The 25372-nt window shown below is 36.9% G+C and overlaps 1 long non-coding RNA gene across 1 annotated transcript; it reads right to left on the bottom strand.

Moving 5' to 3' along the window:
• Positions 1-16203: 16203 nt before the first annotated feature.
• Positions 16204-24794, bottom strand: LOC120758982 (uncharacterized). The gene is made up of 4 exons (XR_005703084.2): positions 24356-24794; positions 23781-23937; positions 17457-17555; positions 16204-16287 (listed from the first exon to the last, which is right to left on the bottom strand). It is a non-coding gene; the product is annotated as an uncharacterized LOC120758982 (long non-coding RNA).
• Positions 24795-25372: the final 578 nt, after the last annotated feature.

Raw genomic sequence — 25372 nt, 5'->3', positions numbered from 1 at the left:
ATTAGAGATAATGTATTCCTCATATATTTTAATTATTTTGATCAGCCTGGTAGAGACTCTGAAAACATTTTAAAGAAATAGTTCACTCTTTAACTGTTTTACAAGAACTGTCTTCATACTTGACTTCGAGGAAGTGCTGAGCCTTTTCCCCAACGACCTCACAGGATCAACTTCATTGTTAGATTGTAAAAGCAATTTTTAAAAGCGCAGGGAAACTTAGATGCTATTCCTTGTGATTACAAATAAAATTATTTAAACAACCAACACTGCTGAAAATTATGTTTTGAAACAAGCCTGGTGGGGAAAATATTTTACTAACTCATTTTCAATTTTTTATTGCACTAAAATTTTATATTGCACTAAAAACTGTTACAGAAGATGAGATGTCTAATTTTAAATGTTCTTTCTTTCTCATTTTTATTAGCTAATCTCTGTTATATTCATAGCAAGAAAGGGGGAAGCTATGTCTGTCTATTGTAGTTACTCTTGTTTGCAGAAAATACAAGTAGAAACTACAAAATTGTGTTGTTACAAAGGTACTAAACTTGAAAATCCCATCATGAACAGCATGCTGGATTTTTAAATACACATATGTGTAGGCTGAAAGAGGATGTTCAGCTGTGCAAAGTACAAGCTTACCTCCAGGCTCAAACTCCTACTGTACGATTAAAACAAATTAGGTTAGTGCCCACTGTCTCTTAATAACAGGGAGAGTTCTTAAATGCATTATACTGAAATATAAGCTTCACATTAAATCAAATGAACGAGCAGAAAAAACTCTTTGCACAGATTACCAGAGAAAGTTCTGACTTTGCCTCCTAGCAGAAAAAAATGTTTGAGAATGTATCTAATCTAACACACTCTATAAAACTGTACAGTAGTCCCTACTACAACAGTGAGCTACATGGAAGACAAAGTCACACCCCAGAGCAAAATTCCAAGATTCCTGTGGTCCAAACCTTCCAGTTTAATTTCTAAATTATGAAGTTATGTATCCATTTTGCTAAGTTGGTAGGTAGACTTTTCTTACACATGTACACTAATTTCATTACTTATGACCCCCTGCAGCTGTGGTAATGAAGCTTTTTTAAAAACATACCTTTACTTGATGATGAGAATATTTGTATCTAAAAATAAGTCATATATTTAACTTCTAATATGGAAGGCATGGCGTGTATCCAGAGATCCTGGCAATAAGTTTATACTGTACAATTTGTAGTCAATCAGACTTTCCCAAATGAAGTTCCATAAATATGAACATACATTGGTCGTTTGTTTTCTTTTCTGCCTTTTTTTTTTTTTTTTTTTTTTTTTTTTTTTTTTTAAGTTTCCTTTATTGGGATTGTAATAGTATGACCCAAATATAAGGAAAAAACCATATCATGTTAAACACAGGAATACGCTTTCACAGTCGTTTATTGTGCATAGCTAGTAAACATTTCCTGGCAAACAATTTAGAGAGTCCATAAATTCCACCCTAACGCTACTTCCGTAGCTAGATGCAGTGCACCATACACGAGGGTATTAGCTCAGTCTCTCTCATCCGGAATGGGTGGATTGGAATTGAAAAATCCCCACCCCCCCATTATAGCACCATATGTCTCGAAAGTCTATCCTCTCTCAGGGCAAACGGCTCCTCTCAGATCCGCCTGATGGATCACGACTGAAACGCTGCTGTCCCTCGCTATTTAATCTAACAGCATTTCTGAAGTAGCTATCGGGACAGCACAACAAGCCAAGCATCCTTTGGTATTAGTGGCAGTTCCCCACGCAGAGAATATCAAGGACATGGAATAGCAGAGGGAAAATCTACCACACCATGCCAATTTGTATGGAAAATTTGATCCTCCAGCTAGAGGCAGGGAAAAGAAGAAAGCCTCTCATTTCAGCAAATTGAGCAGTGCTTATGACTCCCAGGTTCTTCATGTAGCTACTTAAGCAGTGTTAGTAGACCAGCTTTGCAGCATCTTCAGAGGAACTGAGTCTATAACAATTTCAAACAATTTTCTCTAGTTGTCTTATTGAGGTGTTTATAGATTGAGGGATTACTAGGGGAACAGTTTATCCATAAAGATTTTTGGTGGATTAGATTTCTGCTCAATATTTTTCGGATCTCATTCTTTATGCATGTCAATTTATAACAGGAAAAAAATACCTTTAAATGACACGCAAACATTTGGAAGGATTTGTTTGAGGTGATCATTTTCAGACGAAGTTCATATTATTATTCGAGAAGATTAAGAGCAAACGTATTTCCACCAGCTTATGTACTTTTTACAGGTATACATGAATATCATTCATGTTACAGGTATTATTTCCAGATTATTTTGGACTGAAAACAAAGACCTAGCAAAAATCTGGAAGCCTTCCAAGTTTCCAAAATCATCTCAAAAGCTCAAAGGAATTCAGTCACTCAGTCAAAGTCCTGCTTCGTGATTTTTGATGTTACAGGTTATAGTGTTAAAATCTCTCCCCTGTACACATTGAATCAGAATCTGAGGAAGGATGGTCTGATAACAAAGGGCAGAAAGGTTTTGTTCCACTGAGCATGAAAGTCTCTGGTTTTTAGCTCCCTGGTTTTAAAATCCTCTTTGATTTATTCCAGTTGAATGGAACCACTATTAAACAAATAGTCCTCTTCCTGGTTAACAGCTTCATGATATATCTTTGATAATCCATGCAAACTCCTTTAGGGTATTATTATGTGAACAAACAGAAATTTTGGAATAAAAAGTATGATGGGTTTCTGGAGCTTTTGAAACTAATTAAAGTTACCAGGACTTCAAGGCTCCAGAATTTTAGACTTTTTCATGTGTTCTTTGCCCAGTGCTCAACAGTAGACATTACACAATCATCCCTCATTGTCTGGCTACTCATCTTTACAACCTCCCTGTGCTTCCTCATTTTAGCTCTGAGGCACCAAGTTCAGCAATGAGTCCTTCAGGGGTACTCTGAAGAGAAGTAGTTTGTGGTCTGCAATTTGCTCAACTTATTGTCTCATGATAAAGTCCCTAATTCTTTTCCTGGACCAGGACCTCTGCCAGCTTCCTTTCATTGTGCATGGGGGCAAACAGAGCTAGAAGAAAGATAACACTGAGCTTGTTCAGCAGAACTCCAGCGATCATTTTCTCTTTTATGTTTTCAGTGAATCTTATTGCTGGAAAAAGCTGCCAGAAAAAGACAGGTCTGATCAGAAAGAGCAGGAGCAGAGAAAGTCCAGTTTCCCTCAAGGACTATTCTGCACTAGTGTTAGGGTGTATTAGCCCCCAGGCCCAGTCAGCCCTGGCCTCCCCCAAATGAGCCTGAGTGTATCCTAATAACCCTTTTGGTGTGAATTCTTGTCTGATTGGTACAATACGCTGTTTTCTCATATTTAACATTACACTCATGCATGGTCGTGTGGATTTTTTCTTGACTCTCCTCATGGTAAAGAATACCAATAACAAATTAAATTCATGTGTTTTATGTACAATAAATAGTAGGAAATAAATCTGTGTAGAAAATGTAGCTAGTTCCTGTGTTTGCAGAGACTCTCTGGATTTATTGCATTGAAGCCAAAACTATTGTTAATCCATTTAATACTGATTTTATTCTCCAAATATGTCTGGTGTTTCCTTTCCGAACTGATATATTGTGACTGAAAAAGTATTCTACATTCATAAGGTACTGGCAAAAAAATTGCTGAAAACAGATAATACATTTTTTTCTTGTTGATAAAATATGTAAAACCTCACTGAATAAATTTAGATGGTGACTGGTTGAATTATCAGTAATATTTTAACAGGATTTCTGTAGAGAACTTTTTCCTTTTGTGTCAGGTGCTGTGTACTGAACAGGAGAGCTTTCCATCTAAATAGGCAAGATAAAGGGCCAAAGAAATTAAATCAGGTATTTTTAAGGCAGCTATACTTAAAATTAGAAATGTCTACTGTAGACATTCACTTCTGTTGTTAAGAACAGTGTGCTTGCGACAGAAATAGAAATGCAGTATTTCTTTTTAAAAAATTTTCTGCAGAATCACATAGAAAGAATCATGTAGAAAGAGATGCATTCCCTGAAAGCATTCTTATTTTATACCATTTTTAATAGGTTTCACCCTCTTTAAGAATGGGATTAAATCAGGGTGAGGTAATTGGGTGTTATGGTCCAGTTAATGAACTTTAGCATGAGGCTGGTGGCAAGTTAAATCATTATAATATGGAACAGCATTTTATGAAGAAAACTACTGGAAGTCTAACAGTTTGAGCACTACTGACTTCAAAGAGCCTGGAACCTCAGACTCGATTTCCAGAATTTTATAATTTGATATAATTGTAGCTGCATTTTCAGTATGTTTTGTATTTCTGCTTAAAGCATTGAAGTGAGCAATCTGCATATGTTACTGTAAATGAACCGAGGCTATGAGAGAATACAGCGACTCCAAGTTAACAATTTACTCCTAACAAAAAACCCAAATGGCTTCTGTGCATTAAATCTTTCACACCTCTCAATAACTGTGTCAAAATTTTTAAAACCACACTTTATTTTGAAGCAATGATACAAATTGTAGTTGAATCAGGCCGACATTTTTTATCTCACTATATTTGCCTCATTTTAAAGATTCTCGTTGCTGTCAAAATTAAAAAAAAAATTAAAAGTCTGGGTTTCTTTCATACTGGTCATGAAACATCTTAAGAAGGAAAAATGCTTATGAGGTATGGAATAGTATTAACATGAACTGGAAAATTCAGAGTGTCCATAATAAAATGTTATCTACATTAAACAAATCAAAAATGACAAATTCTCTAACTGCATCCAGTGGAATTCTCTACTAGACCTCAGTCTAGCGACAGAGGGAATGGAGAATAAAAATTAATTGCTTATGTGCAAATAGCTAAGACTTGATTATATTTGTTATGAGAAAATGAATTAAAATCTAATATTTATAATTGTTGATAAGACAATTGGCTTTTACAAATTTGACAGTGAGTCTGAAACAGTTATTTGAAGAAAGTATTAAAGGAAATACTTGACTGACAGCTTCAGTCTGCTAAACCCATCGTAAAGGATATGTCATAAAAATTCACAAGGAAGGAAAAACCTCCTACTTTTTTGTTGAAAATAATAAAATTACATTGTCTTTGAATGCAGCTACTAAAAAAACCCTCAGAAACAAAAGGGAGGTGCAGAGGAAATGTAGCAATTAATGTAAATTAGAAGCGGGGAACTATAAGGCATTTTTAAGTCAAATATTACAGAGAGAAAACAGAGATAAGGACAATATGAAGACAGTTTGAAATTTTATTCTGAACAAAAAACCCTGTTTTGCTCCATTACTAAGTGGAAATTACAAGGACTTTTTTGTAAGAACAAAAAAATCTCAAATACTTTTCTTCTGTATATTGGGGAAAAGTCAAATGATGTATTCATATCAGATGAGTATGATGAAGCTCTGTTTCAGTAGTTGTGCAGGAGAACGTTAAATAGCAGCTAATAAAACTAGACATTTTTAAAATCAGTAGACCTGAATAATTTTCGTGGAGGTATTTTAATACATTTGGCAGAGAAGTCTGCATGGTTAGGGGGGATTTTTAGTATGTCTTGGAGAACTAGGGAGGTTCAAGAGAACTATGCAAAAAATTTTGTGAATAGTTAAAAAGAATAAATGTGATGACCTAATTGTCTGTAAACATTTCAACCACACACTGATGTCAAGCAAAATAAGGAATGGTTTCTAGGAATATTAGCTCATTTTAATCAATGCAGCAAGAATGTAATTTTCTGGAAAATCATCTTGCCAAAGCTAACTCGATAGCATTTAATAGGAGTATAAAATTGGTAAGATAAAGGTAATTTTAATACTATTAAATATGCAGAGGAATATTGGAAATTCTTTTCATTTTTAATCATATAGTTTTGATAAAAATATTAAAATCAACATTGTATTTACTAAATAGAATCAAATCTCAAGCATGTAGCAAGTGGGGAAAAGAAATCAGTGGTGGTTATTTTAATGATGATTCACAGATGCATGATCCTATCTTTTTTTTTTTTTTTTTCTATTGGTGACTCTTCTACCAGTTATAGAAAAAATATATTTAGAAAGTTTGTACTTCAAATTATTGGAAGATTAGTATATAAAGAGTAAGACAAGTCACTGTGAACTCAGATTCCTCGGGAAACTGGCCACATTTAAATAAATGGTAAATTTTGATCCAGAGAAAAATAATACTGCACTATTAACAAAGACTTGCCACAGCTACAAGGTAAAGACCCTGCCCACAGACGGAAGCAGCATGAAAAAGCCTGGAGAGCAGATAATCAGTGCCAAGAGCTGTGAGTATAAGAGGGTAGACACGAATCTGAAACAACCGAAGAGCGCATCACCAGAGAAGCGTACAATATGGTTGTGTTACCTCTGTCCTTGGCACAGATGCAACCTGTTCTGGAAACACTGTGTCCACAATTCAAGAGATGTTGTTGAAAAATTGGAAAAGGTTCAGAGGAAAGCAACAAGAATGATGAAAGGAGTGGAAAACATTCCTTGTAGTGAAAGACGCAAGGAGCTCAATCTATTTAGGTTATCAGAGAGACGTTTAAAAGGCTACTTGATCACAGCTTATAAATAACTCTGTGAGAAACAGAAATTTGATAACACTAGAGTTTTCAGTCTGGTGACAAAGGTGTAACAGAAGCCAGTGGTAAGAAGATGTAGTTGGAGACACACACTGGAAGGCTTAAATGAAGATGTATGGGGTTTTTTGTTGTTTTTTTTTTTTTTTTTCTGTTAAATCACACACACACGCACACACAAAAAAAGAGTAATTCAGAAAAGTTCTGGTGCCCCTTTCACAGGAGGGGCAGACTGAGTAAATGACCATAATGGCCTTTTAGTTTTATAGGCCATGAATCTACAGCTTCAATTGCAGGCTTCTCTGCTTCGTATTTTCTTGCGCCATCACTGGGCAGATCCAACCAGCGCAAACTTAATCGGAACCAGGTGGAGCCTGCTTTTTGCAGCACAAGGGAGCTTCCTCCTGAAGCTGCATTGGATAAGACCAGGATTTGACTGGACCAAAGGAATCAATACAGTATGAGGAGTGTGTGTTTATCATATTGGCACTTTTCCTTTCTAGTTACTGCAAAAAATACTGATATTTGAGTGAGTATAAAACACAGTCTTGGGAGGTGAATTATGGTAAATTTTATGACAAATGATTTTAACACACACACACACCTTATCGGTTCCAAAGAAATAAACAGAAATAGAAGATTACACATGTGCACTGCTTAAGCAAGGCAGAGTATGGGAAAAAGAGCTAACTCATTTTGCCTGGCATTTATTCTTTTGAGAGCAGCGCAGGTCCGAAAATTTTCCTTCGACCACAGAAGTTTTTGAATTAACTTTGTTGTTAGGAGAGACTGCAGGAGGAGGTGGAGCAACAAAGGAAAGAGAAATGCTAACGGAAAAAACACATATAAACAACATACCATATGTAGGACACTCACCATATGCCAGCCTCACTTTTTTCCTCTCTCTCTAATGTGGTCTAATAATTCCAGTCATCTAGAGGGTAATTCACACTGTCTACTTCAGGCATCTGATTTAGGTCCTTTGAATTGCAGCAGTTGCCCCCTCGCCTACAGCCCCCCGGCACCTCTGTCTCCCTGCCAGCTATGCAGGGCAGTACAAACGCCTAGGCTTAGTTCTTCAAACTCTGCCGAAGTTAGATATCTAAGTTAGCCTAAAGCTGTTGTATAAATATCACTCTTTCCTATTAAATTTAAAAAGAAAAAAAGAAAAGGAAAAAATTATTGCTATGGAAAAAATTACTTGTTTAAAGTGCAGGGATATAAAAGTGCAGGAAAGTTTACAAATTCAAGGCCAGCTCCTTAGCGGGTACGATTCATATACCAGCATTCAAATAAACAGGCTGACTCCGATTTGCCCTGGCAAAAGTGCAACCTTCAAGCTGGTTTTGCAAACTTAGTCAGCCACCTGATTCTGTTGGGCAAAGAACATACATTTTCATAAAATACAAAAAAGAAAGTTTTACAATGTAAAAGTCCATTAAAAAAAACAAAGGAAAAAAAAATCTAAAAAGAAAACGTTGTGTAGGAAACAGCAGCTACTGCAGTCTGCAGAAAGCACTTCTCTTATAAAAGCAGAGAAAAAGTGGTGAGAGACCAGCATCAGACACAACGATTGTAAATAATATACTTTTCTGAACAAACATCTTACTACCCTTCCTAGAAAAATTGTCATTTTATTTACAAAACCCCCAAACATTCTAAATGCTTTGCTGCCCCATATTAGCTTTACCATTACTTCATTTTTATCTTGTGGTACTGCAGCAAGCCAAAGTAAGCGAAGCATGTGGATCTCAGCTCTGCACAAAGCTAGACAATTCACAACAGCAGAAAGGCAACTTGGCATAAATGTTGTTGAAAGACAGTGAAGAGAGAAGAGGAAATTCTGCATCCTTAATGCAAGGTTTTTAATGCTTATATATATCAAACTGCTCTGTATACTCCTGGAACCTTTCTGTTAAAATGTCTTTAACTCTAGGGACACATTCTACGAGGCAGCTATGCACCATTTAAATGTGAAAAATGCACACTTTGCTTGGAAAAAGATGTGTGATGTGAAGTGTTTTTAAGAATAATTGAATGATTTTGTGATTCATTAAATGCTTTTTCCTCAGCAAGCAAGTAATGGCTTTTCCACTAAGCACCCAAAAGGTGAAAAGTCAAACTGTTAGAAGGAGTAAAGTTAGTCCTTAAGAAGATGATCATTTACAGTGTTTTTGTTTTATTTCTTATCTCTTTTTTTATTCCAAGAGGAACAGAACAAAGTGTGTGGGGGGATGGGATGTGGATAACTACATGTAAGAAATTAAGAAGGTTGAATGATGGGGACAAAACTATAGGTGGCAGTTGTCTATTCTTCAGAAAACAGAAAAATTGTGACACCTAAGGTTTACTGAATATGGCTTCACACACATATTCCTGCTGAGACCATGGGATCAGTTCTTTTATGGGAGTGAAAAAAGAGCTGTTTTCATATACCCACTATATCTTTAAGCCAAAGTGTAAATCTTCAGTTTCTTCCCCTTCCTATTTTTTTTTTTCCCCTTTAAAAAAATAATAAAAATCTAGGGAAACAATACACACCTTGACTCCTGCAAAAAAGATCTCTGGCACAATCACAAGACGCTTGCTTAAGTAATACCCAAAAGGTAACTCCATGCATTCCACTGGCCAGAAATAATTCACAGCACGATGAATCCACAAGAAAGTCAATAGCATATTATAACACTCTTAGGGGAGCTATAGCTGTAAGAGCAATGTGAGGCAATGCCTTAGCATGAGCTATCACTTTCTATATGTGCTGTATACATGAGTATGAATTATATTACAACATTTGACACGCTGTGGCTTTTGATCTACTGTGACTTGTGACCTCTGTCCTATTGTGACCTTTATGCCTAAACCTGTAGGGAATAGTTCAAACAATAGAACATACATGATAGATAGCCCTTAGATAGGATAAAACTGTATAATGCTTATGAGTACTCATGGACAGAGCAAGAGCTAGTCAAAAACTGCCAAATGTTAGGAAGATCCTTCCCCTGGGAAATGATATTATGAATTTTCCTGCACCTTCCTCTGGGGCATCTGGAGCCAAGGATACTAAGCTAGATGGACCATTGGTTTGATTAGGTATGGCAGTTCTAGTATTTCTGTGAATATATGATAGTGGGGAAAAATACAGCTTTTGTGGTTAATAGAAAATTCTGCATAAGACAGGAAGGAGGCTGCGACCAGTGAGCTTTCAGCTGCAAAGCCAGTTGAACTTTGTATAGATTCTGTTTCCACCCAAATCAGCTGTGATTTCCTGTTGACTTCAGCAGGTCCAAAAGAAAACCTACAAAGAAGCCCCACATATTGTCTTGTATGGGGGAGCACTCAGATGCCACAAGCAACTATATTTTATTTTTAATAAAAAATCCCTGTAGATCTGGGGTCTCGTGAGATTTTCCAAAAAGCAAGGGTTGCACTTACTTCCTTCTACAGGAGGGAGAATTTGGAGCCTTTTACAGCTCATGTGTATCAGCCTCTGCTCTATTTTTTAACAGCTCCTATTTGTTCTGTTCCAGCAGCTTCCAGCTGCAGTCTTGGACTCCAAAGACTGGCTTCCTGATCTTCAGCTACCTGGCTCCACGGAGCAGTCCAGGGACCAGACATTCAAATGCAATTAAACTGCACTCCAAAAGAAAGCTGGAGAGCAAGAAATAGTGTTGGCATGTGGCAGAAAATCAGGAAGACAAAGAATCGTCTGACAGCCTATATAGCATGAGACTAGAGTCTCTGGCTAAAATGTGGAATTATACTGCATCTTGGAAAAAAAGTATGGTCAAAAAGAGCAGACATGGAATGAAGGTATTCTTAAGGCCTTGGCATACAAAGTTTTCAGCATTTCTCAACATCTGGATATAGACACATTGGTAAACTTTAACCATAAATTGTATTTTTAATATTATTTTCATAACCTTAAGACATAAATTTACTTTATTTTTATAAAACACAGAAGTTATAGCTTGCCTTTATCAGGTGTAAATGTGAATTTATTTAATGAAACTGATTTCAAACCAAACAAACAGAAAACAGTTTTTGGAAAGATTCTGAGTTTTGCTAAAACCTCATTTATTTCACTACAGCCCTCATTTATTAGTTTAAACAAAACAACTCACTGAAACTGTATCCAGGCTCCACAGACCAGGAATTATATTCATTTGATAGAAATGTATTTAAAAATCAAGGACATGGCATCAAGGACTGGTAGAGCAAGGTCCTGTCACCCCAGCTGGAATGAACCTCAGCCCTGAGGGAACTCTGCTCCTGCATCACTCTGTCCAAAGGGCTGAAACAGTGATCACTGCTCAACAGGTGACATCTGCAGCTGCCACCTGCCTCTCTGCCCGCTTACACGGCTGTAGATGGAGAGGCACTTCTGGAGCAGTACAAAGAATTTACAGTGGGGAAAAACACATTGTAGGATAGAAAGATAATGTCTTAAACAAGGACTAGATATTGGCAAGCTGCCCTTTATGGCAGAAAATGCACACATGCACAAGCTATTAGTAGTGTCTCCTTCATATAGCGAAATATATGACCCAGAGCAACCAAGTCTCAGATGACACCTGTTACCTACACCTGCCCTCGTATGTGGATATTCCTGATGTGCCATTCTTGATATGCTGGGGGAGAGGGGTGCAATGGTGTTTGAAAGTGGGACATTACACATGACAAGTTGGATGGACCAGTTTTGCTGTTGTCCTCTCCTGATGACCACTGTTACAGGGGCTAGATACAAAACTTGCCAACTTTCTCTGTCTTAAAACTAATTAAAACAATATTACAGAAGCTAGACAAACTGTAAATAAAATTTTATTAATTTTACCCTGAAATATTTCTGTTTCCAGACGCAGAACTGGATATTGGTGTGCTGGCTAAGTAATACAGCAGCATTAGTGGTAAAAAGATTCAGCATCCTGAACTGAGATTCACCTGTGTAACTTAAACCATTTGTAGCCTAAAGACAAAATGAAAACTTATAGTTGGAAGAAGCAGGTACTTCCAAGCACAGCTCATCTGCTTTATTGCAGATGCCTGCTTTGCATAAAATTAAGCCATTCTCTAAGCTCCTGTGACTCAATCTCCAAACAGCTGAAGGAGAGGACAACTAAAACACCAGTTCTCTTTTCTCCATTAGAGGAGTCACCAGAGCCCCCAGAAAAGAAAACACTTCTCTCACTGTTACACTAAAATAAACCAAATCTATAAATATGTGGATTGCCACTATGCCCTATTGATAATCTAGCTGAGGGACTAAAGTGTACTATTATCTATATATATATATATATTTAAAAAACACATGGCTTGTAAAATAATAGGCTGTCAGCAGTACATGCCAATCTATTTAGCATGAATTGAGACAGAGATGCATTATAGAGAGAAAGCTGACACCAGCGGAGTTTCTATTTCCCCTATGACACTGAGCACGAACCTTGCCTCCAGACCCTTTGTCTTCACACTTCTCTGACACTGTTCCTTTCCCTCTGTTCCTTTTGTCTCTCTGCCTGTCAAACTGTTGCTCAGACACCTGCATTTTTTTATACATTTCCTACCCAGTGCTTTGGAACAGTGCATTTTTTATCTCACAGATGTATGAACTGAAACATTGTATTAAGTTTACGGGAAAAAAAATCAAATACATATTCCGAGCAAAATAAAATATCATAAGCTGTTTCCTGAAAAGCATCTACTCTGTGCAAAGAGAGATTTTATTCTTTCAAGACAAAGCAGAAAATTCCCCCACACCTGAAAAACAAGATTTATTCTATTTTAATTAAAATACTATTTTTTTAAAAAAAGTAAAGCAATGCACACAGCATTAAAGCAAAATGGCATGTTTTTATGGATATGTAAAGGAGAGCTAAAGAAACAAGGGATATGATTCACAAAACTGAAGGTGGACCCACACTCTTACACCAAATCAGGGTTGCAATTCACGCCAGGTGAGAAGTGTGCTCAATTCCTTTTTCTTCATGTTAATAGGACATAAACCTGTATTAGCCCAGTTCAATGCCTCCTCTTAAAAATTCTTTTGTACTGATGGACAACAAGGCAGATAAATTGATACCAAATACCTGGAAATAAGGTAGGTATTGGATCTATGCTGGTCAGTATACTGGTTCTGCAGAAAATGAGTAAAAGCTAAAATAAAAAGTAAAGTTAGTGGATAAATAAACTGAAAGGACAAAGGGGATTCCTTAAATATGAGGAAAAAGATAGAGCTTGTTTCTTTACAAGATCTTTCACTAAACCTCTTTAAAAAATCCTAAACAGCTTGTGATAAGAAACAAGGTCTTCAGATCTTCATTAGTTGAAGAGATGGAACAGTTAAATGGCTAATTCTAAAACTAAAAGGAGGTCCCAGAACTAAGCAGTATAATAAATGCCTATGGAATGATGAGTGGCGTGATAAGGGTAAATAAGGAATGACATTTTCTCCTCCAGTTCAGGAATTAGTGAGAATCAAATAAAGGGAGCAAGTACCAGCTTCCATATAACCTGAGAGCTGTAGTTCTTCATGCAAATGGAACAAGAGAAGCTGGTGCTAGAAGTTTGCCGAGATCACCAGCTAAACTCTCGTCTATAACCAGTGACTATTAAACATGAGACAACATTGGAAATGAAAGGATCCCAGAGCCACACTGTTGGAGTCTGAGCAGGTTTTTTTTTGAAATACCAAATGTGTTCATTTGGTCTTTTTTCTTTCTTCTTAAACTTCTGTCTCTTGATGTTCATTTGCAGTGGTGTGTTATCAACTTGCAGAATCTCTGCTAGGATCCAGTACTGTTTCTCTTAGGGCAGAAATGGTACTAGATATCTCTCAGGCAGAGCTAATTAATTACTCCAGGCACATCACAGGTGAACAATGATATGGTAGAGTAGGGGTTAGCTAAATTTTTAGAGCATAGTGCTTATAAATTCAAGGTTGTAAATTCAATCCCTGTATGGCCTGTTCACTGAAGGGTTGGACTTGGTGATCCTTGTGGGTCCCTTGTAACTCAGACTATTCTGTTATCTGTGTCACTATGTATGTACGGCTGCTTTAAATCCAGAAGGAATGTGAGCTCATTTCCATAATGCTGCACCTCCAGAGCTACTCTGACCCAGCTCAGAGGGCTCAAAGCCATATTCCTTATCCTGGATGATAATGATGCCATTGCAGAGGAGAGAGCAGTGCTGTAAGACTGAAGGCCATGAAAGGCTCAACTTCCAAATACTGACACTGCACATAGCAATACCACAGGGCTGGTGCTCTAACCCACAGTAGGGACTGCTCTGGGATGCTCCTGCATTACAGGGCTCTGGGAGAAGCTTCCCAGGAGGAACCTCAACCTCAGGCTTTATTACCATGACTCAGAGCTAGATGGTCACGGTGGGTTTGGGCTGCTTTCACCACTGTCCTGTCAATCTTGGGCATTGCATGATTCCCAATATTAATTTATGTGTTTAATAATCTTGAATAATATAATAATAATGTGTGAATAATCCTGAATATTTCAGACCTCTTGGTGTGAGATTATAGGAAGATGGTGACTTAGACTTCTCATTTTTCCTGGTCCCATTTTCCTTTGAATGCTAATAATCCAAAAGTTGTTTCAACACTTTTGAAGTAATTTTATACGTGGTAGAAAGGGACAAACTCTTTTCACATAGGCATTTCTAAGAGTAGTTGAGACAGGACTTTATTTTAATTTTTTTTTTTTTTTTTTAAAGCAGTTCTCCTTGTCTGACCAGCATAGCTGATTCTAAGCTCATATGTGGGGAAATAGCAGAGTGCCACAAGCACCACATTTTGTGCTATGTAACTGCTCCAAAATGGAGGAAGTGGAAGTGATGAATTAAGTGAGAAGCTTTTGTTATGATTCTTTTAGGTTTTAAGGGTAAAAAATTGAGAATGGATCTCCTTAGAGAGGAAGGAGAGAGAATGGCACATCTAAAGGATGCAATCTATCATCCTAAACATTGGTAAGTGACATTTCCTTAGGCAGCTGACGGCTAAATATGTCTAGGTTTTTCAACTTGTGCTGGTAGAAGAAAGAATGCCCTCATTTTTTAAAAGAATATCCGCAATTCAGTGAGCGTAATCCAGTCCACAAGTTTCTGGTAGAGTTGTACTAGCATGCTTAGCTACATAGCCTTTTCCCGTGTGGATATTTTGAGAAGAAAGTATTTTTTGTTTGTTTGTTTCATGTATGTTTTTTAATAGCTTTTTTTAGAGGTCTGTGGTGTTTTAGAAGGCATCATGTGCACAGAGGAACTGCAGCCCCTCCTGTAAATTCAACAAACTGGTATATGCTGAAAGCAACCCCTGAATGATTTACCTTTTTCACAAAGAGAGGTGAAGAGAAGGAGAGGGGTGGGAAAACAACAGATTTTTTAAATTATATTAACACTCACTACCTGCAAAATCATTTGTAGAGAGTTACCCAAATCTCCTGTGGGCATTTCAGCAGAAGTCCAATACAGAAATACACCAGAAAGGAATGACTAGTTGATTGGGCTACAGGCCAATCTCAGCTACAACTGTATGGTATCATAAAACACCTTGGCCCCTTCCACAAGAAGAAATAATCAAGTCTCCATGATACTGTATTCCTGAGGAATGTGGTTTTTTCCAGATAAATTTCATTTTCTGAGTCACTGTTAATTTTCTTCAGGCCTACATACAGTTCACATTCCTGTTAAGGCAACACCTTAAGAAGTATTGAGATGGTCAGAAAGCAATAGGAAAAGAATGCTAACAGCAATTACTTCCTCTAAAAGACACCCACAGTTGCTTAGGTGTTTTAAAAATATGACAGGTTAGATTCAGCCAGGAGGCTCATTGAGCCAGCCAACACTCTCCTTGGTTTCCTCTCCAGAGCAGAGCCAGGAGATCCCCAGACATGTCCCGCCAGCAGCTCACACCACTGCCTCACTGTCCTCTTCAAGACTCTGTCCAACTGGGAATGAATATAGTGTCTTGTTACTGAAGTTATTGCTTTAAGACTCACCACTATTGACAGGTCAGTAAAAATCTCTTCCCACGACTTAGTCTAAAACCACAAATTTATAAAAAAACACCCCAAACAACTACATATCGCTATATAAAGTCATTGCAGAAATGACTTAATTATTTTAATTAAGTGATTAAGAATGGGCACAATATTATCTTCCACATGTCATTAGAACTCACAGCAGTAGTTCAATGCTTACAAAGATTTACATTTATGTTGGAATATTATTCATGAGTTGGGAATTTAAAATACCACTCAAACGTGCCTTCACACAGTTGGCCAAATAAAGCAAAGTTGTTCAACAAGGGACTTCTGTGTTAGAGACCTTGAAAATAATGGCTTAACAGTATGCTAACTTGTTGAAAAGAATCTCATCAGAGGCCTGTCCAGCTATGACATGTTATGGATTTACTTTGGACTGAACCAATGGGCTGAGGTGTGCCACCGAGATGAAGGAATACAACTTGAAAGATATATATGTCTCTTTTAAGTAGGAATGTTCATTCATTAGCTCACTGCTTCATTCACTAAGCCATGTGCAAACTGCTGCACCAATGAGTGATTCAATACAGATGCCTTTAAAGCACCCCACAGCAGGAACAAGCAAGATACTTGCCATCGTGACTCCCCTGGTGAGACAAGGAAGAAATGTCTTCGTGGTTGCACTGGAAGCCTTGAAATGGAAGAATACAGGCTATACTGCAAAAAGTAATCTTTAACCAAATGTAATCTATACATTAATACACTCACAATCCGCCCTCACACCTTCAATGCTTCAAGTTTATTTTGGGGGAGCAAGGGATAGAAGAGGTGAGTAGTTTTGAGGTGCAGGCTGAGAAAAACTGTCCAGAACAGCAGCTCCAGGGGGCATTGAAATAATATACAAGCCTTCGAAGTGCTAAGTATGCTAAAGTGGGTCATACAGTTTATTTCCAGATGTTCTCACCCCCAGTATTTTCTAATGATATAGATGAAATCCATAAAGACTTCCTGTATGAGGCTAAAACTGTGTAAAAAATGAATAAAACCTGTGCAGAATAATTTATAAGGATGTAAAAACAGAGAAAGTAAACAAATAAACAAAATCACATGGTCCCTGTATTTAGAACTGAAATTAGTAAATTTTCAGTATTAATAAAATAATTTAATAAAGCTCACAGAAAGTCTTTTTTTTCTACCTGGAAAGTTTCCAAGCTCAAAAAATATTCTAACTAGAAGAGGAAGTTTAACAAATACCAAACACTGGCAGAAGAAGCATAAGAGGAAACAGAGAAAAGACCAAGCAATATAAATGGTAAAACCTCTCAGGTAAAGCATTGTGAAGTAATGGCCTACTTAAAAAAAGCCTTAATTTGTTTTTGTTGAAGTTTCAAAGTGTCTGTAAAGAAGATTGTCAAGCAGACATTTTTGTAATCAGTCCAAGAAGCACATATGTGTTTTAATAAGTGGGCTTGAAATATAAACAGGGGCATTTTCTCAAAAATGAAGCAGAGCATAAAGCCATATATGGTTTTGGTCACTGGAGAGAAGGTGCCTGTTTCAGTAGAGGATAACATTATATACAGATTTGAGCCAACAGAGTTGCATTTTGGCCCATATATATGGAGCACAAAATATAATGCATATCTGAAACTATGGGCCTTCCCAAAGATTGCTAGATGACACTAGAGGATTTATGTTTCTTAAATGAATACATGTGCCATTGCTGCTATAAGGCACTTTCTCATCACAGACCTAGATGCTTTCTGTTTGGGAAAAACTGAGCCAACAAAATAAAATTAACCAAACAAAAATATCAAAACCTAAACCTAAAACTCACCAACCAAGATAAGAAAAACAAACCTCAAAGACTTAACGCCTGTAGTCTTTCCTTGCTCTTCCAGTTGTAGCTGTCAATATACCCATTTAGCAGTGGAGGAGACTGAATTGCCTGTGGAGAACCTGTGTTGAGAAGGACAGAAGACCATAAACACATATGTGATACATTTGTATAAGTTTTCTTCTGTCTGACTCATCTGCACTCCAGCTCTTTTTAGAACAGCTGAAGTAAAACTCTCTGTGCATCCTTGGTGCATACAACCATATATAAAATTCCATAATTTTTGCAGCATTCACTGTATTTGATTTACTTACTTCAAACTTAATTCAAACTCATCAGTACAAATTGCAAAGTAAATGAGACAGTACCGTACCTAGCAAAAATTACTTGAATTGTAGAGAGTAAGGAAGTAAAGGGCAGGCTAGGTATCAGAAATTCAATCTTTTAGTTGTTTGCAAAGCATTAAAACCAGTGATACTTTCTTCTGTTACTTTACATAATTTTCCCATTCCATTGTGGTTGGTTGTCTTTGAGGTGTTTTTTTGGTGTTTTTGGGGGTTTTTTTGGGGTTTTTTTTTTTGTGGGTTTTTTTTGTGGTTTTTTTGTTTGTTTGTTTTGTTTTGTTTTTGTGATAGTGATACTGGTATTTATAGTACATGAGTGTTTCCTTTTTCACCCCCATGTATACCCTAGTTACTTTTTCCTGGATGGTTTTATATCCATGAGATACCTTTTGGTCTTCTAACTTGACCTGCTATACAAACCATGGACCAAGACACAGCAATATCTGCATCAGCTGTACTACCTGTTCTATGCTGGGTGTCTTTCTGGGAGATACGTTACAGCTCAATTAAAGAACTGCAACAGATGGCAAATTCAGCACATTGCTATGTAAGAATTTGTTCCAAATATTAGCTATTATAACTTGATATTTGTGTTCTGTTTCCAGCTCAGAATTGTCAAAATTAAATTTCCAGTAGTTCCACCTGTAATATTAATAGGATTATGATCAAGTTACAACAACAACTAAAAAATTAAAAATTAATTAAAAATACCTTATTAGACCTCATTTGTGACAAAATGGTCAAGAACGTAATTTCCATGAATGGCCTTACAGATTATGGTGAAGTCTCCTTCTTGCCTATAGTAAACTGGGCTTCTTCAGTGTCACAGGATGAAGCACATCTCACAGACCTCTGACTTTTCTTGTAATTTTCTTCTGCACCCCTTCTAGTTTGTAAAGGTCCTTGAAAAAGGATAAATGCTAGATCTGGACAGAGTATCCCAGGAATGTTCTCACTAATGACATACACAGATGGAGTATCATCATCTCCATCCGTATGCCATTGGTTAGACATAAAAGGATTGCATCTTACATTTTAATCATAGCTTTATTCTCGAAGTTTACCTTAAAATTAGTATTTAAGTCTTTTTTAGAGGAATCTGTTTCCCAATAATAATTGCTCTGTAAAATCTTTTTCCTATGGCCTGTTTTGACCACACAAAAATGTTGTTTTTTAATGAATTTATTGCAATGAGCACTCCAGACGAGCTCATTATTCTTTCATCATCATCAAATGATTTTGTCACTTGAAAGTTTTTCTATAAATAATCTCACATTTTCCAGACTTTGCTAAAGATGCTGCATGGCATTGGAGAAAGAAGAGATCTTCATAGGACCACACTAGAAATATTTTCCCCTCTGTGACTATACCTCATCTATACTTATTTTTCTACTACCTCCATTTTAGTCAGCCTTTTGTATGATTTTTAACAGACTTTCATTTTAAATATTTGCATTAATTAAGTTTTCTGCAATTTCCCCTGCATTCTGTAATTTAAAAAAAACCCCAACATTAGTACACTGAAATAAACTACCTAAGCTTACATGAAACCTATTGTCTGATCTTGCTCATTTGGAAAAAAAAAAAATGTTCAGCATTATTTCTAGCTACTGATGGTATATAAAATACTTCTCATTATCTTTAAGGTAGAAACAGATCTTCCTGCCTTTTCTGACAAAAGAGGTATGAATGAGCAAATCTGCCTTTTGCACTTTGTGATCCATGTTTTAACTATCCTTGCTGAGAACAGGATATAAACCATTACTAAGATCTCACTTTTTCTTTATATACTTCATGTATTGTTTCTTATTTCCCTCCACCCTCTACAGAGTTTTTCAAAGGTATTTTTATCTTCCTGTATCAATTGTCCATAATTCCCCAGAGTCAGTTTTAAATTCATTGCTATTACTCTTGTTTTCAGTTGTGTGAATTTTTATTTCTGCCTTCATTTTCCCTTCAACCAATAGAATATTTTTAGGTTAAAGATGTCTGTTAAGAATTGCTAACTAGTGTGTCTTTTCACACTGAATTTATCAAATCTGAATTACATTTTATATTATCATGTTTAAATGTTTCTTGACACATAATTTTGCTCACAGTTTTTCTCAGCCTTGGGAAAACAGTTTTCTAAAAGGCAAAATATATACATTACTAGTAAAATACTGCCAAGGCAGATATTGGCAAAGTACACAGATGTTTCTGATGGGAAAAAAATAACAATCTTGCTCTTCCTTTCCGCAAAATACACATCAAAATAAAGTTAATTCCAGAAATACTCTGGGTTGCTGGGGTTTCTTTTACTCACCAATTTAAATTAATAATGTTTGGCTTGATTTTCAAATAAACATTTTGTAGTTTAATTCATTGCTTGTGGTGATTTGTTTGAAGGAAAACTATAGAGTGCTTTAGAAGTTAACTATAAATTCTAGATCTTTTAGCTTGCTCTAACTCATGTCCTCTAAGATCTGGGAGATGTCCCTTAGTCTCTCTGTGCCTCAATTTCTCATCAGAAGACTGAAATAACAGTCTTCTAATGTAGACAGGTATTATGTACATATGCACAAAATTATGTGATGTCCAGGAAGTATGCTGAGAAAAGCATTTAAGTATCTCTGATTAAAATCCAAAACCTCTTAATGGCTCCATCATAAGACTAAGTGCAGAGCCATCCTAAAACTCTCTAGTGGTCCTATGCTATTCACATTTTGGAAAGTACTATTTGGAAAGGGCAATTGTGTCTCTGTTCCACTTCAGAAGTTCTGAACTTCTTAATTTTGAAATTAAATGTTGCATACACATACATAAAGCCAATAGTACTAAAGATCTTTTTTATAGCCTTTCCTTCTGTATGAAAAATCCCAAATTAGAAAAACAATTATTTCTATGTTTTTTAAAAGTTGCATTAGTAGCATGGTAATTCATTTGGGCATCCTTAGATTTTTTGTATTTTTCAGTGAATGGCACAAAAAACAGGCTTTGTGTGTGTTGTCTGAATCTTTAGCTGAAGCATGTGTCAAAGAGATTGTATAGGTAGCAGGTGGCAACCTTGCTAAATAGTCTGAAGAACAGAACTTAGTTCTTTCAAAAACAACTGTGAACTGGGATTAGATTCACTTAGAATTAATGGCCCAGTAATAATTTATGTGCTTTGACAAAAAATACTAATCACTTGGGGCTGTACTGGTACTGTCTTTTGGAGATTTACCAGTGGAACTGGAGAGAAAATAGAGAACTTTACAGAATCACAGAAAAATAGTTACTGCAAATGTGAAACATGAAGGCTGCTACAAGCCTTCGATTTTTCAGTTTTATAGCTGATCTGACAAGCAATTTGGTCTTTACATGTTCAATTAAAGAGCACATAGGACAATGATTAATTGTTTTGCTCAGACCAGCAAAGGTGTTTCCTCCACTGCTGCTTCAGAAGTTACTTGCTCATAATTAGGTCTTACATCACAATCTCTAAATATTTTTTCCTTTACAAAGAGAGAACATTTATGGCTACTTCTGATATGCAAACATTTTGGGTTTGAAAGGAAAGATTTTTATATTGTTTTCTACCAATTATAACTTATTTCAATTCAGATCAGCGTATGCATAATCTACTTCTAAAGTACACAAGTTCAAACCCAAATGTCTTAGACCTTAGCAGTTGATCCAGGTTTTGATTGCTGAAGTGTTATTCTGTTCCAGCTCGAGGTTGTGGGCAACAAACTACTGAGAACTTCAGTTCATAGGTGGGTTTTGTGCATGTATATGTGTGTACACCTAATTTCCACAGGTTAAATGAAAATTAACTTATAGAATCAGGAACTTGATTACAAATATCTACACTTAGGGATTTTTCTGCTTGGCTAAAAACACCTTATTAATTTTAGTTCACTAAAACACAACACAGCTGTAACTTGACCCATTTTGAGTAGCTATACTTAAAACTGATGTTATGCTTTCTGTACTAAAGACTGATAACTTGATAGCTCCCCAGGGTTTGTTGGTTACAGTTTAAGTACAGAGTTGACATTACATGCTATTTTTCTGAAAATCCCGACAGTGATATTACAACTGAGATACTGGTAATTGAAGATATAGTTAAAGATTGTTAGAGTGTGCATGTCTTCAAATATACAGTATCATTCACTAGCCTGCAATTTAACTCATTTTCAGGTCCCTTCAATCTTAAGAAAATGGAATTGGAAAACCAAATGAAAACAGCAGTTCAGAAGTATTCTCTGGGCCAAGACAAAACCAGCCTGGTTTCTCTCACCCTTACTCACAGTGAACAGTAGGCTACTCTGTAAATAGTTCTCGTTATTTAAATAGGAGTAAAGGTCACCCAATCTGGTGCTTAGGGATTACATAATAATTTTTCTTCTGTATTTCCTCAATATTTTAGAAAATATTCACAACTCAGTCATTCTTGCTTCACAGTTGAGAAGCTGGTGCAGAGCTAGATCAAATGAGTTATCCTATACTCCTCAACAAGGCAAAGGAAGCCAAAAACAGAACATCATTTATTTTTCTGAGCGGATTTCAATGGAACAGTGTAGCATTCTACTAGACTTTCCTTCTGCTTCTGCACCATTTCCAGAAAGCTCTATTTCCAAGAAAAAAGGTCTACTGTGTGTTTTTATTAGTCATTTCTTAGACCATCAGTGGATGCAGTCGATGATGCTGTCTGATCCCAACAAACTTTTATTCCAAATGCAAAAGAAAAAAAATACCACAGGTAGCAAATCTATGAATCTGAATGATTTAAGGCTTTCATGCAGATTAATGGAGTGTTTTATTCTATTTCCCAGAATTTATGTGTTTGTTTTCTCATAATAAAGGAAGTTTCTAGCTTCTGGTTGTGAAGATAGCCTTGACAATGTAAACCAACATACTTTCATCTTGTTGAGTCCTCATCCTCACCAGCTAAAACAATAGCATCAAGCAAGTTAACTTCCCCCATTCATCTTGCCAGGGTGTCAGCCTTGAAGCAAAACATGCACACTTAAGTACCAACACTGTTAACCAATTCACTGCTTATTATCAGATTAGAAATTACTAGTCAGCACAATTAGACAGCGGGAGGACACTTGTGATGTTCTTGACTTGCAATCACTTGGAAATGCTGAATAAACCACTGACTGGAAAATAGAGAACAGTCTACTGATTTAAAATGTATTTTACTAAAATAAGTATCTGTATAAAGCTGCATCCTTAAGTTTTGAAATGCTTTCTAAACACCTTCTTCTGCATATCTAAACCTCTCCCAAACAGTGACTCTTTAGATTTCTCTCCTACTCCCTATCTCTAATTTTGGTGTTCTGTGACCAATTGCTCCCTGACTGCCAGATTCCTCTGCCATGACAGCAACTTCACTTCATATATATCTTCAAGTTCTTTGAGAGAATATTAAGAAGCATAGTAAATTGGCCCAAAAGGACAGATGTATATTTATTCTGAATTGATTGAAACAACCAAGCAGAAATTACAAAAAAAATTATACTAACACCATCCTTATAGTGTTGCAAAGATGAAAGGAGACAATGGGACCATGCAAAATATGCCCTCTCTTCTAAAACATCCAAGATAAAAGTAATTTCCAGTTATTATACACCACATTTGCTGTCTATAAAGAAAAATACATTACTTATTGCTTCTGCAATGCTTACTGTGTCCATTTAACAGAATAAGAAATAGACATTAGGCTAAGAACATGATTCAGCAGGAAAGCAGTGGCAGAGATGAGAAGGGATGCAAAGTCCCAGGACAGCTCTCAGTTTATTAAATCACTCTGCTCAGGTAGCATCTTAAGCAGACATTGCAAACCCTGTTAACAGCTGCTTGGAAAAAAGCTTATCTGCCCTCTGGCCTCTCACCTTGAATGACTGAATTAAAGCGTGAACCCAGAGCCACAGCATCAATCATAGAGGCTGTATCTCAAGACCAGTGCTTATGTTCTTTGCTACAGAACAGGTCCAGGAGCAAATTGATGTAATTAGTACACACAGCAGGTACCTGATTTCTGGAATCTTCCCACTTGCCTTTTCTTCTTATCTGCATTCTTTTGCCAGACATAACTTTACTAGCAGGTTTTAACAAAAGTGGGTTTTTGCCTATGTAGTTCTGTCTCCACCTCTGCCTTGAGGCTTCTTTCAGCTCAATATTTGTTACTCTGGAAATGCAGATAAACACATAATAACTTTTTAAAAATTCCACAGTATGAGGACAGGTGATGTATTCTTTGCATAATAAAAGCAAAAACACTTGGAGTGGATTTTATCAGAAAAAAAAAAAAAAAAAAAAAGTATTTGCTGACACAGTTCTGAGAGAACAGTTATAATGTTGTCTTTATTGACATTCATTTACTAGCTACCATGACAGCACTTAATTAAAGTCCATGTGGCTTTAAATTATGGGATGCTTATAAAAACCCTCTAAAATTTAAAAACTGCCTTTAGTTTGCATGGCAAACGTTTAGCAGAGAATTTTTTAAAACTGTTCTGTTAGAAGGTGTTTTTCACTTTCAAAGCAGTTAACAAAGGTTCTGCTAGTTGCCCAGTTATTTTGTGAATTGATTTGCATTTCCATACCTAGGGGAGTGTGCAGAAGCTGCAGTTGGAACGAAGAGCTTCAGCAAAGGCAGGAGAAGATACCAGAGTGGCAATGAGCCCAAGCCGCTCACACACTGATGTTCAGGACAGCACATGTGGGTGCCACATGAGCAGGTGAAGCTGTGATTCTAGCTGTGTGGAAAGGCAGATAATAATTAAGCAATCAGATGTGCTAAGTGCATCATGCTGGGACATCGCTCCGTTTCAGACGGGTTGAGAGGCTTGAAACTGAAAGCAGTGGCCAAGTTACAGCTGTAATCCTAAGGTTTTCCTCGTGGTCCCTGGAGCACCACGGTGCCAGTCTTGTCCTGACACACTCCGGGAGCGTGCCAAATGCTTTTCAGCCTAAGGAGAACATTTGACGTCCTTCAGCTGCTAAGACTCAAGGATTTGGGCTCTGGATATATTCCAATACTCCTCTCCTATATGCACGTATTCACTGCAGCCCTCCCTAACCACCGCCCCGTGCTGGATTCCCAGCTGCCGCCTGCTCCCGGGGACGTTGGCGAGTCCCGGAGGGCCGGGATCGGGATCAGGATGGGGATCGGGACAGGGACCGGGACCGAGCTCTGCCGTCTCCCGCCAGCCTGGAGCAGCGCCCCGCGCCGGCACAGCCCCTTGGCAGCGGCGCCGCTTCCCTCGTTTTAATTGGAGCCTCATACGGTGGTAAGAAGGCTCATCATGAGGCCCAAGGAGCTAAAACCTGCTCTAGCAGGGTTTTATGAGCCATAAAACGCACATCAGTACACGTTCGTGCATCCTGGCTTGTCCTTCCCTCACCGTTCCTGCCGACAATCTTTTCCTGGACGTGGTTTTCTTTAATAATGTAAAAGTAAAACAAGTTGTTTATTTATTATTATTATTATTATTATTATTATTATTATTATTATTATTATTAATTGCATGGTTAACATTAGTGTTATTATTTCTTTTGAGGTAGAGTCTATACGATCTGGAGAACGCAGCTGTAATCTTTGCACTGTAAGTGAACTATTA

Source organism: Hirundo rustica, chromosome 1 (assembly GCF_015227805.2).
Source record: "Hirundo rustica isolate bHirRus1 chromosome 1, bHirRus1.pri.v3, whole genome shotgun sequence".
Lineage (NCBI taxonomy): Eukaryota > Metazoa > Chordata > Aves > Passeriformes > Hirundinidae > Hirundo > Hirundo rustica.
This window is presented reverse-complemented; position numbering and strand designations above follow the sequence as displayed.